Genomic DNA, 16474 nt, shown 5'->3' with positions numbered 1-16474 from the left:
TAGTGGTAGTTTGATAGGGTGCATTGAATCTGTAGATTGCTTTGGGTAGTAGAGTCATTTTCACAATGTTGATTCTTCCGATCCGAGAACATGGTATGTCTCTCCATCTGTTTGTATCTTCTTTAATTTCTTTCATCAGTGTTTTATAGTTTTCTGCATACAGGTCTTTTGTCTCCTTAGGTAGGTTTATTCCTAGATATTTTATTCTTTTTGTTTCAGTGGTAAATGGGAGTGTTTTCTTGATTTCACTTTCAGATTTTTCATCATTAATGTATAGGAATGCCAGAGATTTCTGTGCATTAATTTTGTACCCTGCTACTTTACCCAATTCATTGGTTAGCTCTAGTAGTTTTCTGGTAGCATCTTTAGGATTCTCTATGTATAGTATCATGTCATCTGCAAACAGTGACAGCTTTACTTCTTCTTTTCCGATTTGGATTCCTTTTATTTCCTCTTCTTCTCTGCTTGCTGTGGCTAAAACTTCCAAAACTATGTTGAATAAGAGTGGTGAGAGTGGCAACTTTGTCTTGTTCCTGATCTTAGTGGAAATGCTTTCAGTTTTTCACCATTGAGGATGATGTTGGCTGTGGGTTTGTCATATATGGCCTTTATTATGTTGAGGAAGTTTCCCTCTATGCCTACTTTCTGGAGGGTTTTTATCATAAATGGGTGTTGCCTTTGTTGAAAGCTTTCTCTGCATCTACTGAGATGATCATATGTTTTTTCTCCTTCAATTTGTTAATATGGTGTATCACGTTGATGATTTGCGTATATTGAAGAATCCTTGCATTCCTGGAGTAAACCCCACTTGATCATGGTGTATGATCCTTTTAATGTGCTGTTGGATTCTGTTTGCTAGAATTTTGTTGAGGATTTTTGCATCTATGTTCATTGGTGATATTGGCCTGTAGTTTTCTTTCTTTGTGACATCTTTGTCTGGCTTTGGTATCAGGGTGATGGTGGCCTCGTAGAATGAGTTTGGGAGTGTTCCTCCCTCTGCTATATTTTGGAAGAGTTTGAGAAGGATAGGTGTTAGCTCTTCTCTAAATGTTTGAAAGAATTCACCTGTGAAGCCATCTGGTCCTGGGCTTTTGTTTGTTGGAAGATTTTTAATCACAGTTTCAATTTCAGTGCTTGTGATTGGTCTGTTCATATTTTCTATTTCCCCCTGGTTTAGTCTTGTCAGGTTGTGCATTTCTAAGAATTTGTCCATTTCTTCCTGGTTGTCCATTTTGTTGGCATACAGTTGCTTGTAGTAACCTCTCATGATATTTTGTATTTCTGCAGTGTCAGTTGTTACTTCTTTTTCATTTCTAATTATATTGATTTGAGTCTTCTCCCTTTTTTTCATGACGAGTCTGGCTAATGGATTATCAATTTTGTTTATCTTCTCAAAGAACCAGCTTTTAGTTTTATTGATCTTTGCTATCGTTTCCTTCATTTTTTTTTCATTTATTTCTGACCTGATCTTTAGGATTTCTTTCCTTCTGCTAACTTTGGGGTTTGTTTTGTTCTTCTTTCTCTAATTGCTTTAGGTGCAAGTTAGGTTGTTTATTCGAGATGTTTCCTGTTTCTTAAGGTAGGATTGTATTGCTGTCAACTTCCCTCTTAGAACTGCTTTTCCTGCATCCCATAGGTTTTGGGTTGTCGTGTCTCCATTGTCATTTGTTTCTAGGTATTTTTTTATTTCCTCTTTGATTTCTTCAGTGATCACTGATCACTTCGTTATTAAGTAGTGTATTGTTGAGCCTCCATGTGTTTGTATTTTTTACAGATCTTTTCCTGAAATTGATATCTAGTGTCATAGCGTTCTGGTCGGAAAAGATACTTGATATGATTTCAATTTTCTTAAATTTACCAAGGCTTGATTTGTGACCCAGGATATGATCTATCCTGGAGAATGTTCCATGAGCACTTGAGAAAAATGTGTATTTTGTTGTTTTTGGATTGAATGTCCTATAAATATCAATTAAGTCCATCTTGTTTAATGTATCATTTAAAGCTTGTGTTTCCTTATTTATTTTCGTTTTGGATGATCTGTCCATTGGTGAAAGTGGGGTGTTAAAGTTCCCTACTATGAATGTGTTACTGTCAATTTCCCCTTTTATGGCTGTTAGTATTTGCCTTATGTATTGAGGTGCTCCTATGTTGGATGCATAAACATTTACAATTGTTATATCTTCTTCTTGGATCGATCCCTTGATCATTATGTAGTGTCCTTCTTTGTCTCTTCTAGTAGTCTTTATTTTAAAGTCTATTTTGTCTGATATGAGAATTTCTACTCCACCTTTCTTTTGGTTTCCATTTGCATGAAATATCTTTTTCCGTCCTCTTACTTTCAGTCTGTATGTGTCTCTAGGTTTGAAGTGGGTCTCTTGTAGACAGCATATATATGGGTCTTGTTTTTGTATCCATTCAGCCAGTCTGTGTCTTTTGGTGGGAACATTTAGTCCATTTACATTTAAGGTAATTATCGATATGTTTGTTCCTATTCCCATTTTCTTAATTGTTTTGGGTTTGTTATTGTAGGTCTTTTCCTTCTCTTGTGTTTCTTGCCTAGAGAAGTTCCTTTAGCATTTGTTTTAAAGCTGGTTTGGTGATGCTGAACTCTCTCAGCTTTTGCTTGTGTATAAAGGTTTTAATTTCTCCATCAAATCTGAATGAGATCGTTGCTGGGTAGAGTAATCTTGGTTGTAGGTTTTTCTCCTTCATCACTTTAAATATGTCCTGCCAGTCCCTTTTGGCTTGCAGAGTTTCTGCTGAAAGATCAGCTGTTAACCTTATGGGGATTCCCTTGTGTGTTATTTGTTGTTTTTCCCTTGCTGCTTTTAATACGTTTTCTTTGTATTTAATTTTTGATAGTTTCATTAATATGTGTCTTGGCGTGTTTCTCCTTGGATTTATCCTGTATGGGACTCTCTGCTTCCTGGACTTGATTAACTATTTCCTTTCCCATATTTAGGGAAGTTTTCAACTATAATCTCTTCAAATATTTTCTCAGTCCCTTTCTTTTTCTCTTGTTCTCCTGGCACCCCTATAATTCGAATGTTGGTGCATTTAATGTTGTCCCAGAGGTCTCTGAGAGTGTCCTCAGTTCTTTTCATTCTTTTTTGTTTATTCTGCTCTGCAGTAGTTATTTCCACTACTTTATCTTTCAGGTCACTTATCCGTTCTTCTGCCTCAGTTATTCTGCTATTGATCCCTTCTAGAGAATTTTTAATTTAATTTATTGTGTTGTTCATTGTTCCTTGTTTCATCTTTTATTCTTCTAGGTCCTTGTTAAATGTTTTTGCATTTTGTCTATTCTATTTCCAAGATTTTGGATCATCTTTACTATCATTATTCTGAATTCTTTTTCAGGTAGACTGCCTATTTCCTCTTCTTTTGTTAGGTCTGTTGGGTTTTTATCTTGCTTCTTCATCTGCTGTGTGTTTTTCTGTCTTCTCATTTTGCTTATCTTACTGTGTTTGGGGTCTCCTTTTTGTAGGCTGCATGTTCGTAGTTCCCGTTGTTTTTGGAGTGTGTCTCCAGTGGGTAAAGTTAGTTCAGTGGGTTGTGTAGGCTTCCTGGTGGAGGGGACTAGTGCCTGTGTTCTGGTGGATGAGGCTGGATCTTGTCTTTCTGGTGGGCAGGTCCACGTCCGGTGGTGTGTTTTGGGGTGTCTGTGGACTTATTATGATTTTAGGCAGGCTCTTTGCTAATGGGTGGGGTTGTGTTCCTGTCTTGCTAGTTGTTTGGCACAGTGTGTCCAGCACTGTAGCTTGGTGGTTGTTGAGTGAAGCTGGATGTTGGTGTTGAGATGGAGATCTCTGGGAGATTTTTGCCGTTTGATATTACATGGAGTTGGGAGGTCTCTTGTGGACCAGTGTCCTGAAGTTGGCTCTCCCACCTCAGAGGCACAGCACTGACTCCTGGCTACAGCACCAAGAGCCTTTCATCCGCACGGCTCAGAATAAAAGGGAGAAAAAGTAGAAAGAAAGAAAAGAAAGAAAGAAGGAAAGAAAGAAAGAAAGAAAGAAAGAAAGAGAAAGGAAGGAAGGAAGGAAGAGGATAAAAGAAAATAAAGTAAAGTCAAATAAAATAAAGTCATTAAAATAAAAAAATAATTATTAAGAAAAAAAAAATTTTTTAAGTAAACAAACAAACGAAAAAACCAGACGGATAGAACCCTAGGACAAATGGTGAAAGCAAAGCTATACAGACAAAATCTCACACAGAAGCATACACACACACACTCACAAAAAGAGGAAAAGTGGAAAAAATAATAAATCTTGCTCTCAAAGTCCACCTCCTCAATTTGGGATGATTCATTGTTTATTCAGGTATTCCACAGATGCGGGGTACATCAAATTTATTGTGGAGATTTAATCCGATGCTCCTGAGGCTGCTGGGAGAGATTTCCCTTTCTCTTCTTTGTTCTCACAGCTCCCAGGGGCTCAGCTTTGGATTTGGCCCCGCCTCTGCGTGTAGGTCGCCGGAGGGCATCTGTTCTTGGCTCAGACAGGATGGGGTTAACGGAGCCGCTGATTCGGGGGCTCTGGCTCACTCAGGCCGGGGGCAAGGAGGGGTACGGAGTGAGGGGCGATCCTGCGGCGGCAGAGGCCAGTGTGACGTTGCACTAGCCTGAGGCGCGCCGTGCGTTCTCCCGGGGAAGTTGTCCCTGGATCCCGGGACCCTGGCGGTGGCGGGCTGCAAAGACTCCCTGGAAGGGGGGTGTGGAAAGTGACCTGTGCTTGCGCACAGGCTTCTTGGTGGCGGCAGCAGCAGCCTTAGCGTCTCATGCCCCGTCTCTGGGGTCTGCGGTATTAGCCGCAACTTGCACCCATCTCTTGAGCTCCTTTAAGCAGCGCACCAGGAGACAAAGAGGGAAGAAAAAGTCTCTTGCCTCTTCGGCAGGTCCAGACTTTTCCCCGGAATCCATTCCGGCTAGCCATGGCGCTCTAACCCCCTGCAGGTTGTGTTCACGCCGCCAACCCCAGTCCTCTCCCTGCGCTCCAACCGAAGCCCGAGCCTCAGCTCCCAGCCCCGCCCGCCCTGGTGGGTGAGCAGACAAGCCCCTCGGGCTGGTGAGTGCTGGTCGGCACCGATCCTGTGGGCAGAAATCTCCCCGCTTTGCCCTCCGCACCCCCGTTGCTGTGCTCTCCTCCGCGGCTCTTAAGCTCCCCACCTCCGCCACCCGCAGTCTCTGCCTGCAAAGGGGCTTCTAGTGTGTGGAAACCTTTCCTCCTTCACGGCTCCCTCCCACTGGTGCAGGCTCTGTCCCTATTCTTTTGTCTCTGTTTATTCTTTTTTCTTTTGCCCTACCCAGGTACGTGGGGAGTTTCTTACTTTCTGGGAAGTCTGAGGTCTTCTGCCAGCGTTCAGTAGGTGTTCTGTAGGAGTTGTTCCACGTGTAGATGTATTTCTTATGTATCTGTGGGGAGGAAGGTGATCTCCGCGTCTTTCTCTTCCGCCATCTTCCCCCTTTCCACCACATCTTCTTTATCCATTCATCTGTTGATGGACACAGGTTGCTTTCATATCTTACAATTATAAATAATGCTGCCATGAACATTAGGGTGCATGTGTTTTTTCAAATTAGCGTTTGTTTGTTTGTTTTAAGATATATACCCAGGAGTGGAATTGCTGGGTCATACAGTATTTCTATTTTTAGTTTTCTGAGAAACCTCTATTCTGTTTTCCACAGTGATTCCACCAATTTACATTCCCACCAATAGTATAGGAGGGTTCCCTTTTCTCCACATCCTTGCTACATTGGTTTTTTGTGTTCTTTTATTCTGACTGGTGTGAGGTGATATCTGATTGTGGTTTTGATTTGCATTTCCCTGAGGATTAGCGATGTTGAGCATCTTTTCATGTGCTTGTTGGCCATCTGCATGTTCTCTTTGGAAGAATGTCTGTTCAGGTCTTCTACCCACTTTTTTTTTTTTTCTATTAGCATACGTTTTTTGTTCTTTTGAATTTTATTTATTTTTTTATACAGCAGGTTCTTATTAGTCATCAATTTTATACATATCAGTGTATACATGTAAATCCCAATCACCCAGTTCATCCCACCTACACCCCCCCCCCCCGGCACTTTCCCCCCTTCGTGTCCATACACTTGTTCTCTACATCTGTGTCTCAATTTCTGCCCTGCAAACCAGTTCATCTATACCACTTTTCTAGATTCCACATATATACGTTAATATACGATATTTGCTTTTCTCTTTCTGACTTAACTTCACTTTGTATGACAGTCTCTAGATCCGTCCACATCTCAACAAATGACCCAATTTCGTTCCTTTTTATGGCTGAGTAATATTCCATTGTATATATGTACCACATCTTCTTTATCCATTCATTTGTCAATGGGCATTTAGGTTGCTTCCATGACCTGGCTATTGTAAATAGTGCTGCAATGAACATTGGGGTGCATGTGTCTTTTTGAATTATGGTTTTCTCCAGGTATATGCCAAGTAGTGGAATTGCTGGATCATATGGTAGTTCTGTTTTTAGTTTTTTAAGGAACCTCCGTAGTGTTCTCCATAGTGGCTGTATCAATTTACATTCCCACCAACAGTGCAAGAGGGTTCCCTTTTCTCCACACCCTCTCCAGCATATGTTGTTTGTAGATTTTCTGATGATGCCCATTCTATCTGTTGTGAGGTGATACCTCACTGTACTTTTGATTTCTATTTCTCTAATAATTAGTGATGTTGAGCAGCTTTTCAAGTGCCTCTTGGCCATCTGTATGTCTTCTTTGGAGAAATGTCTATTAACGTCTTCTGCCCATTTTTTGATTGGGTTGTTTGTTTTTTTAATATTGAGCTATATGAGCTGTTTATATATTTTGGAGATTAATCCTTTGTCCGTTGATTCATTTGCAAATATTTTCTCCCATTCTGAGGGTTGTCATTTCGTCTTGTTTGTAGTTTCCTTTGCTGGGTAAAAACTTTTAAGTTTCATTAGGTCCCATTTGTTTATTTTTGTTTTTATTTCCATTACTCTAGAAGGTGGGTCAAAAAAGATCTCACTGTGACTTATGTCCAAGAGGGTTCTGCCTATGTTTTCCTCTAAGAGTTTTATAGTGTCCGGTCTTACATTTAGGTCTCTAATCCATTTTGAGTTTATTTTTGTGTGTTGTGTTAGGGAGTGTTCTAATTTCATTATATTACATGTAGCTGTCCAGTTTTCCCAGTACCACTTACTGAAGAAACTATCTTTTCTCCATTGTATATCCTTGCCTCCTTTGTCTTAGATTAGTTGACCATAGTTGTGTGGGTTTATCTCTGGGCTTTCTATCTTGTTCCATAGATCTATATTTCTCTTTTTGTGCCAGTACCATACTGTCTTGATTACTGTAGCTCTGTAGTATAGTCTGAAGTCAGGGAGTCTGATTCCTCCAGCTCTGTTTTCTTCCTTCAAGACTGCTTTGGCTATTCAGGGTCTTTTGTGTCTCCATACAAATTTTAAGATTTTTGGTTCTAGTCCCATAAAAAATGCGATTGGTAATTTGATGGGGATTGCATTGAATCTGTACGTTGCTTTGGGTAGTGTACTCATTTTCACAATGTTGATTCTTCCAATCCAAGAACATGGTATATCTCTCCAGCTGTTGATATCATCTTTAATTTCTTTGATCAGTATTTTATAGTTTTCTGCATACAGGTCTTTTTTCTCCCTATGTAGGTTTATTCCTAGGTATTTTATTCTTTTTGTTGCAATGGTAAATAGGAGTGTTTCCTTAATTTCTCTTTCAGATTTTTCATCATTAGTGTATAGGAATGCAAGAGATTTCTGTGCATTAATTTTGTATCCTGCAAATTTACCAAATTCATTGATTAGCTCTAGTAGTTTTCTGGTGGCATCTATACTATACTATGTATAGTATCATGTCATCTGCAAACAGTGACAGTTTTACTTCTTCTTTTCCAATTTGGATTCCTTTTATTTCTTTTTCTTCTCTGATTGCCGTAGCTAGGACTTCCAAAACTATGTTGAATAATAGTGGTGAGAGTGGCCATCCTTGTCTTGTTCCTGATCATAAAGGAAATGCTTTCAGTTTTTCACCATTGAGAATGATGTTTGCTGTGGGTTTGTCATATATGGCCTTTATTATGTTGAAGTAGGTTCCCTCTATGCCCACTTTCTGGAGAGTTTTTATCATAAATGGGTGTTGAATTATGTCAGAAGCTTTTTCTGCATGTATTGAGATGATCATATGGTTTTTCTCCTTCAATTTGTTAATATGGTGTATCGCATTGATTGATTTGTGTATATTGAAGAATCCTTGCATCCCTGGGATAAATCCCACTTGATCATGGTGTATGATCCTTTTAATGTGTTGTTGGATTCAGTTTGGTAGTAGTTTGTTGAGGAGTTTTGCATCTACATCAGTGATATTGGTCTGTAATTTTCTTTTTGTGTAGTATCTTTGTCTGGTTTTGGTATCAGGGTGATGGTGGCCTCATAGAATGAGTTTGGGAGTGTTCCTTCCTCTGCATTTTTTTTTTTTTTTGCCATACACGGACCTCTCACTGCTGTGGCCTCTCCTGTTGTGGAGCACAGGCTCCAGATGTGCAGGCTCAGCGGCCATGGCTCACGGGCCCAGCCGCTCCACGGCATGTGGGATCTTCCCAGACTGGGGCACGAACTCATGTGCCCTGCATCGGCAGGCGGACTCTCAACCACTGCGCCACCAGGGAAGCCCCCTCCACAATTTTTTGGAAGAGTTTGTGAAGAATGGGTGTTAGCTCGTCTCTAAATGTTTGATAGAATTCACCTGTGAAGCCATCTGGTCCTGGACTTTTGTTTGTCGGAAGATTTTTAATCATAGTTTCAATTTCATTATTTGTGATTGGTCTGTTCATATTTTCTATTTCTTCCTGGTTCATTCTTGGAAGGTTATACCTTTCTAAGAATTTGTCCATTTCTTCCAGGTTGTCCATTTTATTGGCATAGAGTTGCTTGTAGTAGTCTCTTAGGATGCTGTGTTTTCTGCAGTGTCTGTTGTAACTGCTCCTTTTTCATTTCTAATTTTATTGATTTGAATCCTCTCCCTCACTTTCTTGATGAGTCTGGCTAATGGTTTATCAATTTTGTTTATCTTCTCAAAGAAATAAGTTTTAGTTTTATTGATCTTTGCTATTCTTTTGCTTGTTTCTATTTCATTTATTTCTGTTGTGATCTTTATGATTTCTTTCCTCCGCTAACTTTGCGTTTTGTTTCTTCTTCTTTCTCTAGTTCCTTTACGTGTAAGGTTAGATTGTTTATCTGAGATTTTTCTTGTTTCTTGAGGTAGGCTTGTATAGCTGTAAACTTCCCTCTTAGAACTGCTTTTGCTGCATCCCATATGTTTTGGATCATCGTGTTTTCATTGTCATTTGTCTCTAGGTATTTTTTTATTTCCTCTTTGATTTCTTCAGTGATCTCTTGGTTGTTTAATAACGCATTGTTTAGCCTCCATATGTTTGTATTTTTTACATTTTTTTCCCTGTAATTCATTTCTAATCTCATAGCGTTGTGGTCAGAATAGGTGCTTGATATAATTTCAGTTTTCTTATATTTACTGAGGCTTGATTTGTGACCCAAGATGTGATCTATCCTGGAGAATGTTCCATGCTCACTTGAGAAAAAAGTGTAATCTGCTGTTTTTGGATGGAATGTCCTATAAATACCAATTAAATCTATCTGCTCTATTGTGTCTTTTAAAGCTTCTATTTCCTTATTAATTTTCTGTTTGGATGATCTGTCCATTGGTGTAAGTGAGGTGTTAAAGTCCCCCACTATTATTGTGTTACTGTCGATTTCCTCTTTTATGGCTGTTAACAGTTGCCTTATGTGTTGAGGTGCTGCTATGTTGGGTGCATATATATTTATAATTGTTATATCTTCTTCTTGGATTGATCCCCTGATCATTAGGTAGTGTCCTTCATTGTCTCTTGTAACATTCTTTATTTTAAAGTCTATTTTATTGGATATGAGTATTGCTACTCCAGCTTTCTTTTGATTTCCATTTACATGGCATATCTTTTTCCGTCCCCTCATTTTCAGTCTGTATGTGTTCCTAGATCTGAAGTGGGTCTCTTGTAGACAGCATATATATGGGTCTTGTTTTTGTATCCATTCAGCAAGCCTGTGTCTTTTGGTTAGAGCATTTAATCCATTTTAGTTTAAGGTAATTATTGATATGAATGTTCCTTTGACCATTTTCTTGATTGTTTTGGGTTTGTTTTTGTAGATCCTTTTCTTCTCTTGTGTTTCCCACTTAGAGAAGTTCCTTTCACATTTGTTGTCGACCTGGTTTGGTGGTGCTGAATTCTCTTAGCTTTTGCTTATCTGTAAAGCTTTTGATTTCTCGATCGAATCTGAATGAGATCCTTGCTGGGTAGAGTAATCTTGGTTGTAGTTTCTTCCCTTTCATCACTTTAAGTATATCATGCCACTCCCTTCTGGCTTGTAGAGTTTCTGCTGAGAAATCAGCTGTTAACCTTATGGGAGTTCCCTTGTATGGTATTTGTCATTTTTCCCTTGCTGCTCTCAGTAATTTTTCTCTGTGTTTATTTTTTGCCAATTTGATTACTATGTGTCTCGGCGTGTTTCTCCTTAGGTTTATCCTGCCTGGGACTCTGTGTACTTCCTGGACTTGGGGGCCTATTTCCTTTCCCATGTTAGGGAAGTTTTCAACTCTAATCTCTTCAAATATTTTCTCGGGTCCTTTCTCTCTCTGTTCTTCTGGGACCCCTATAATGCGAATGTTGTTGCGTTTAATGTTTCCCCAGAGGTCTCTTAGGCTGTCTTCATTTCTTTTCATTCTTTTTTCTTTATTCTGTTCTGCAGCAGTGAATTTCACCATTCTGTCTTCCAGGTCACTTATCCATTCTTCTCCCTCAGTTATTCTGCTATTGATTCCTTCTAGTGTATTTTTCATTTCAGTTATTGTATTGTTCATCTCTGTTTGTTCTTTAATTCTTCTAGGTCTTTGTTAAACATTTCTTGCATCTTCTCGATCTTTGCCTCCATTCTTTTTCCAAGGTCCTGGATCATCTTCACTATCATTATTCTGAATTCTTTTTCTGGAAGGTTGCCTATCTCCACTTCATTTAGTTGTTTTTCTGGGGTTTTATCTTGTTCCTTTATCTGGTACATAGCCCTCTGCCTTTTCATCTTGCCCGTCTTTCTGTGAATGTGGTTTTTGTTCCATAGGCTGCAGGATTGTAGTTCTTCTTGCTTCTGCTGTGTGCCCTCTGGTGGATGAGGCTATCTAAGAGGCTTGTGCAAGTTTCCTGATGGGAGGGACTGGTGGTAGGTAGAGTTGGCTGTTACTCTGGTGGGCAGAGCTCAGTAAAACTTTAATCTGCTTGACTGCTGATGGGTAGGGCTGGGTTCCCTCCTTGTTGGTTGTTTGGCCTGAGTCAACCCAACACTTGAGCCTACCTGGGCTCTTTGGTGGGGCTAATTGCAGACTCTGGGAGGCCTCACTCCAAGGAGTACTTCCCAGAACCTCTGCTGCCAGTTTCCTTATCCTCACGGTGAGCCACAGCCACCCCCTGCCTCTGCAGGAGACCCTCCAACACTAGCTGGTAGGTCTGGTTCAGTCTCCCCTGGGGTCACTGCTCCTTCCCCTAGGTCCTGATGCCCACACTACTTTGTGTGTGCCCTCCAAGAGTGGAGTCTCTGTTTCCCCCAGTCCTGTCAAAGTCTTGCAATCAAATCCTGCTAGCCTTCAAAGTCTGATTCTCTAGGATTTCCTCATCCTGTTGCCAGACCCCCAGATTCGGAAGCCTGACGTGGGGCTCAGAACCTTCACTCCAGTGGGTGGACTTCTGTGGTATAAGTGTTCTCCAGTCTGCGAGTCACCCACCCAGCAGTTATGGGATTTGATTTTACTGTGACTGCGCCCCTCCTAGCATCTCATTGTGGCTTCTCCTTTGTCTTTGGATGTGGGGTATCTTTTTTTGTGAGTTCCAGTGTCTTCCTGTTGATGATTGTCCCGCAGCTAGTTGTGATTCTGGTGTTCTTGCAAGAGGGAGTGAGAGCACGTCCTTCTACCCTGCCATCTTGGTTCAGGGCCCTGCCCACTTTTTAATCAGGTTGTTTGTTTGTTTGATGTTGGGTTGTATGAGCTGTTTATGTATTTTGGATATTAACCTCTTATTGGTCATATTAGTTGCAAATATTTTCTCCCATTCAGTAGGTTGTCTTTTCATTTTATTTTATTTTATTTTTTTTTGTCTTTTCATTTTATAAATGGTTTCTTTTGCTGTGCAAAAGCTCTTAAATTTAATTAAGTCCCATTTGTTTAATTTTGCTTTATTTCCCTTGCTTTAGGAGACAGATCCAAAAAAAAATTGCTATGATTTATGTCAAAAGTGTTCTGCCTGTGTTTTCCTCTAGGAGTTTTGTGGTTTCTGGTCTTATATTTAGGTGTCAACAGTTTCTTTATTCACTTGGTAATGCAAAGGAACTTCCTTCTTTGTGAGTAAGAATTTTGTTCTTATTGATTGAAAGCATACATGTATATCATTTTGTCACTAAGAGGGCAATTTACAAACCTGTTACTTTGACTGTCCTCCTATCTAGCCTAACTAAATGGGAGAGGGGTGGACTGAGGATGCTGTGTGAGGGCATAATAAAAAATTTCTATAGGGGCAAGAAAACTTCACTGTATAAAGTAATTATAGCTATTATCGTTATAGGAATTGGCAAGGGGCAAATGAGTTGTCACAACTTGATTTTTTCAGTTCTATAACAATAATAACCTTCTTGACACAATTTACAGGGCAACAAACCGTACTCCAAAAATTTTTTTTAATTTACTGATTGATGATTCCACACATTCCACACATAGAAAATGGTGGTGTTCCCTCCTATGTATCAGGATAGATAACCATATAAAAGATAGTGTGATGAAGAGAAAATCTCCTGTTACCAAGTGCATATTACTTTCAACCCTTTCCCTAATCATATTCCCTGAAACTAACCAGTGGTACTTCTGTTAACTTACGTAGGTGGATATTATTTGGCAAATTATGAAACAGTTTGTTATACTTTTTAAAAAGTCAATAACACAGCATCTGATTCTTTTTAACAAAAAGTTTTTTCCCTTGAATACTTTTATTACTTTTGTCTGTAGATTATAACCAGTTGTTATTTCCATTGAATAACCCAACTTTTCTAGTTTCTGGTTCCACGTAACTGGAGCCCAGTAGACTTAATTATATTAAAAGATGACTTCAGTTAAGTAGCTGAACTCTGCCTTAGCTTGAAGATGTGAGTTTAACTGTGCCTTGATATGTATTAGCTGCCTAATCAATCACTCAGGGGGCTACATATTGTACTGTAGAAGAGTTTGGCTACGTGTTCATGTGAAAATTAATGGAACTGGGTCCAAAAGAATACCCAATGGATTCTCAAATCATTAGTTTTTGGATTATGTCTTTACTTTGGCAACATGTTACAAATAAGCAAGCATGACTGAAATTAATTTATTGTATTCAAGAGACAGCTGTAATTCTGCAGTTACTCGGCAAGAAAGAATTAAACAATTTCATCTTTGACCATTTCCCTTCTTATTCCAGCTAAACAAACCTCTCCTTCCCAAATTACTCAGATCCTCTCTTCCAGCTAATAGGAAAACAAAGGGCCTCATAAATAAGCCTCTGTATTGGGTTGGACAAAAAGTTCTTTCGGGATTTTCTGTAAGATGTTACAGAAAAACCCGGATGAACTTTTTGGCCAACCCACTATTTATAAATATTAATACATATAAAAACACAAGGATGACATTAAAGTGTCATGAAAAGCCAGCTTAGAGACAAATTAAAGACAAACGCTTCTCGCTTCAAGTGAATCAGGGGCATGTGTGCCAAAGTGTTGTAGCACATGCTATGTGAGAGAACAGGAAATGAGCTCATCTCTTTCTAGTTCTGAAATACGAGCACTGGGGTACAAATCACTTTTGAATATCTTATGGATCCTGGGGAATTATATTCAACAGGACTTTATTTCAATTTTTTTTCCTATTTTATTTTCCTTTCCTTAAAAAAAAGAGAAAAACTATGACTAAAGGAAGCCAAAAAGTACAGTCTATGAAATTGTCATAATGCCTTCTGTCTCATTAGGAGTACTCTCAGCAAAGCTGCAGGGCTAGCTGAGGGATGGGTCAGCCTCTTCTGACCCAGGAACAGTAACCAAAGGCCAAAGGGGATCAGAAATAAATCCTAATAAATGATAATCCTGCTCCAATAACTGACCAACATAATGTTCAAGGGTATTTACTGTGGACTTAGAAAGAAAAGTCTTGAGATTTCGCCAAGGTCAGAAAACTTTTTAATCCCAGCTGATTAACTGGGAAAATGTTCATGGAAATGTTCATGAGTATGTGTTATTGGAAGGTCCATAGGAAGAAGGGAAAAGGAAGAGAAGGAAGAAGATAAATCCAGGTGGTAGGATAAAAAAGAGGGGTGGGGAGCCATTTAATAATAATAGTAATAATGATAACAATAATGGAAGGAAACAATCAACAAAATAAAAAGGCAGCCTTTTTATTGGTAGAAAATATTTGCAAACCGCATATCTGATGAGGGGTTAATACGCAACATATATAAGTCACTCATACAACACAATAGCAAAAAAAAAAAAAACAAAAAAACCCCAAAACATCCACACAACCTTATTTAATAATGGGCAAAATACCTGAATAGACATTTCTCCGAAGAAGATATACAAACGGCAAATAGATATATGTAAAGATGCTCAACATCACTAATCATCAGGGAAATGAAAATCAAAACCACAATGAGATAGCACCTCATACCTATTAGGATGGCTTTTATCAAAAAATCAAAAGATAACAAGTGTTGGTGAGGATGTGGTGGAAAAGGAACTCTTGCACACTGTTGGTGGGAACATAAATTGATACAGCCATTATGGTATATATGGTTTGCAGCCATTATGGAAAACAGTATGGAGGTTCCTAAAAAAATTAAAAACAGAATTACCATACGATCTAGCAATCCTACTTCTGGGTATATTTTTAAAGGAAATTGTCAGTATCTCCAAGAGATATCTGTACTTCCATGTTGATCGCAGCATTATTTATCATAGCCAAGACATGGAAACAAGCTAAGTGTCCATCTACAGATGAATGAATAAAGGAAATGTGATATATCACAGTATATATATGCATATATATAAATACATATATATGCATATATATGTATATATATGCATATATATATATATATGCAGTTTTTTCTTTCTACACAGAAACCTTTTTGCCACTTGGTATTGTTTTGAGAGTTTTAAAAAATATATTTATTTGTTTATTTATTTGGTTGAGCTGGGTCTTAGTTGAGGCAGACAGGCTCCTTAGTTGCGGCTCGTGGGCTCCTTAGTTTTGGCATGCGAACTCTTAGTTGGCTCCCTAGTTGTGGCATGTGAACTCTTAGTTGTGGCATGCATGTGGGATCTAGTTCCCTGACCAGGGATGGAACCCGTGGCCCCTGCATTGGGAGCGCAGAGTCTTAATCACTGTGCCACCAGGAAGTCCCCTGTTTTGAGAGTTTTATGGAAGTAAATTGAATGGAATAGGTTCCATTTATTGAATACCTAATATATACTTCCTTTTACAGCAACATCTGAAGGGGTCTTATCCGGATTTTATAGATAAGGAAACTAAACCTCTGGAAAGTTAATATATTAAGAGATTTGCTCAAATCACACATATAATAGGAAGAGAGTTGGGGTTGAACTTGGGTCAGGCTTTAAAGCCTGACTATCTTACATTACCCCCACCAGCGATCCAACTTCCCCAACCACAAATTGAAATCTCTGCATTGGTATTTAATTTTTTAAGATTATCTTTCTTTAAGTAATATTTATTATATGAAAATGTCATCTTCTTAATGTAGTTCTTATTCCATAGAATGTTATTTTCTAGGTTCATTTAGGACTTGGTTGACAACAAAATGACGTAGAAGACAGGGTCAGAAAACAAAGGCTGTGATGTCTGTCGAGCATTGTTTAGACAACCTCATGGTATGTTATTTATGCTTTTATTTTATCTTAAATTATATTTAACTTATAGAGTTAAAGATATGAAATTAAATTGACTTATGGAGTTAAAATAATTTATAACTCATCTTGTTCTAGAAAGTATTTCAGGTGCCATGAATCAGAGTTAGCTAAGTGTTTCTATACTTCTTCATCTCTCCAAACTAGATTGTCCAATCCTTGGGGCCAGAGACTGTTCTAGCCATCTTTGTTTCTCCAGCAGTACCCAGCAGTTCTTGATGTGGTAAGTCACAAACATTTGTTGAATTCATTCCTGCTGAGATGGCCTGACATGTGGAGTGTACAATGAGATACTTGTGTAGAAAAGAACTGTGCTGAGTGTGTCCCAAATGAAATAGGATAGTTTAGAATCAAGGCTAGATGGAATGATTCAAGTTCAAAAATCAGTACTCTTTATGGATTAGTAGATGACACT

At 38.8% G+C, this 16474-nt stretch overlaps 1 pseudogene across 1 annotated transcript in view; it reads left to right on the top strand.

Annotated features, from left to right (window-relative positions):
* Positions 1 to 16251: 16251 nt before the first annotated feature.
* LOC114892834 overlaps positions 16252 to 16474 on the top strand; it is a 28274-nt pseudogene continuing 28051 nt past the window's right edge. Inside the window, exon 1 of the transcript XR_003792782.1 lies at positions 16252 to 16282. The product of XR_003792782.1 is annotated as an elongation factor 1-alpha 1 pseudogene (transcript). The remainder of the gene's footprint in view (positions 16283 to 16474) is intronic.

The sequence above is a fragment of the Monodon monoceros genome, unplaced genomic scaffold (assembly GCF_005190385.1).
Source record: "Monodon monoceros isolate NGI ecotype Baffin Bay Population unplaced genomic scaffold, NGI_Narwhal_1 Super_Scaffold_12, whole genome shotgun sequence".
In the NCBI taxonomy this organism is placed as follows: domain Eukaryota; kingdom Metazoa; phylum Chordata; class Mammalia; order Artiodactyla; family Monodontidae; genus Monodon; species Monodon monoceros.
The sequence above is the reverse complement of the archived record's forward strand: the minus strand, read 5'-3'. Positions and strand labels throughout refer to the sequence as shown.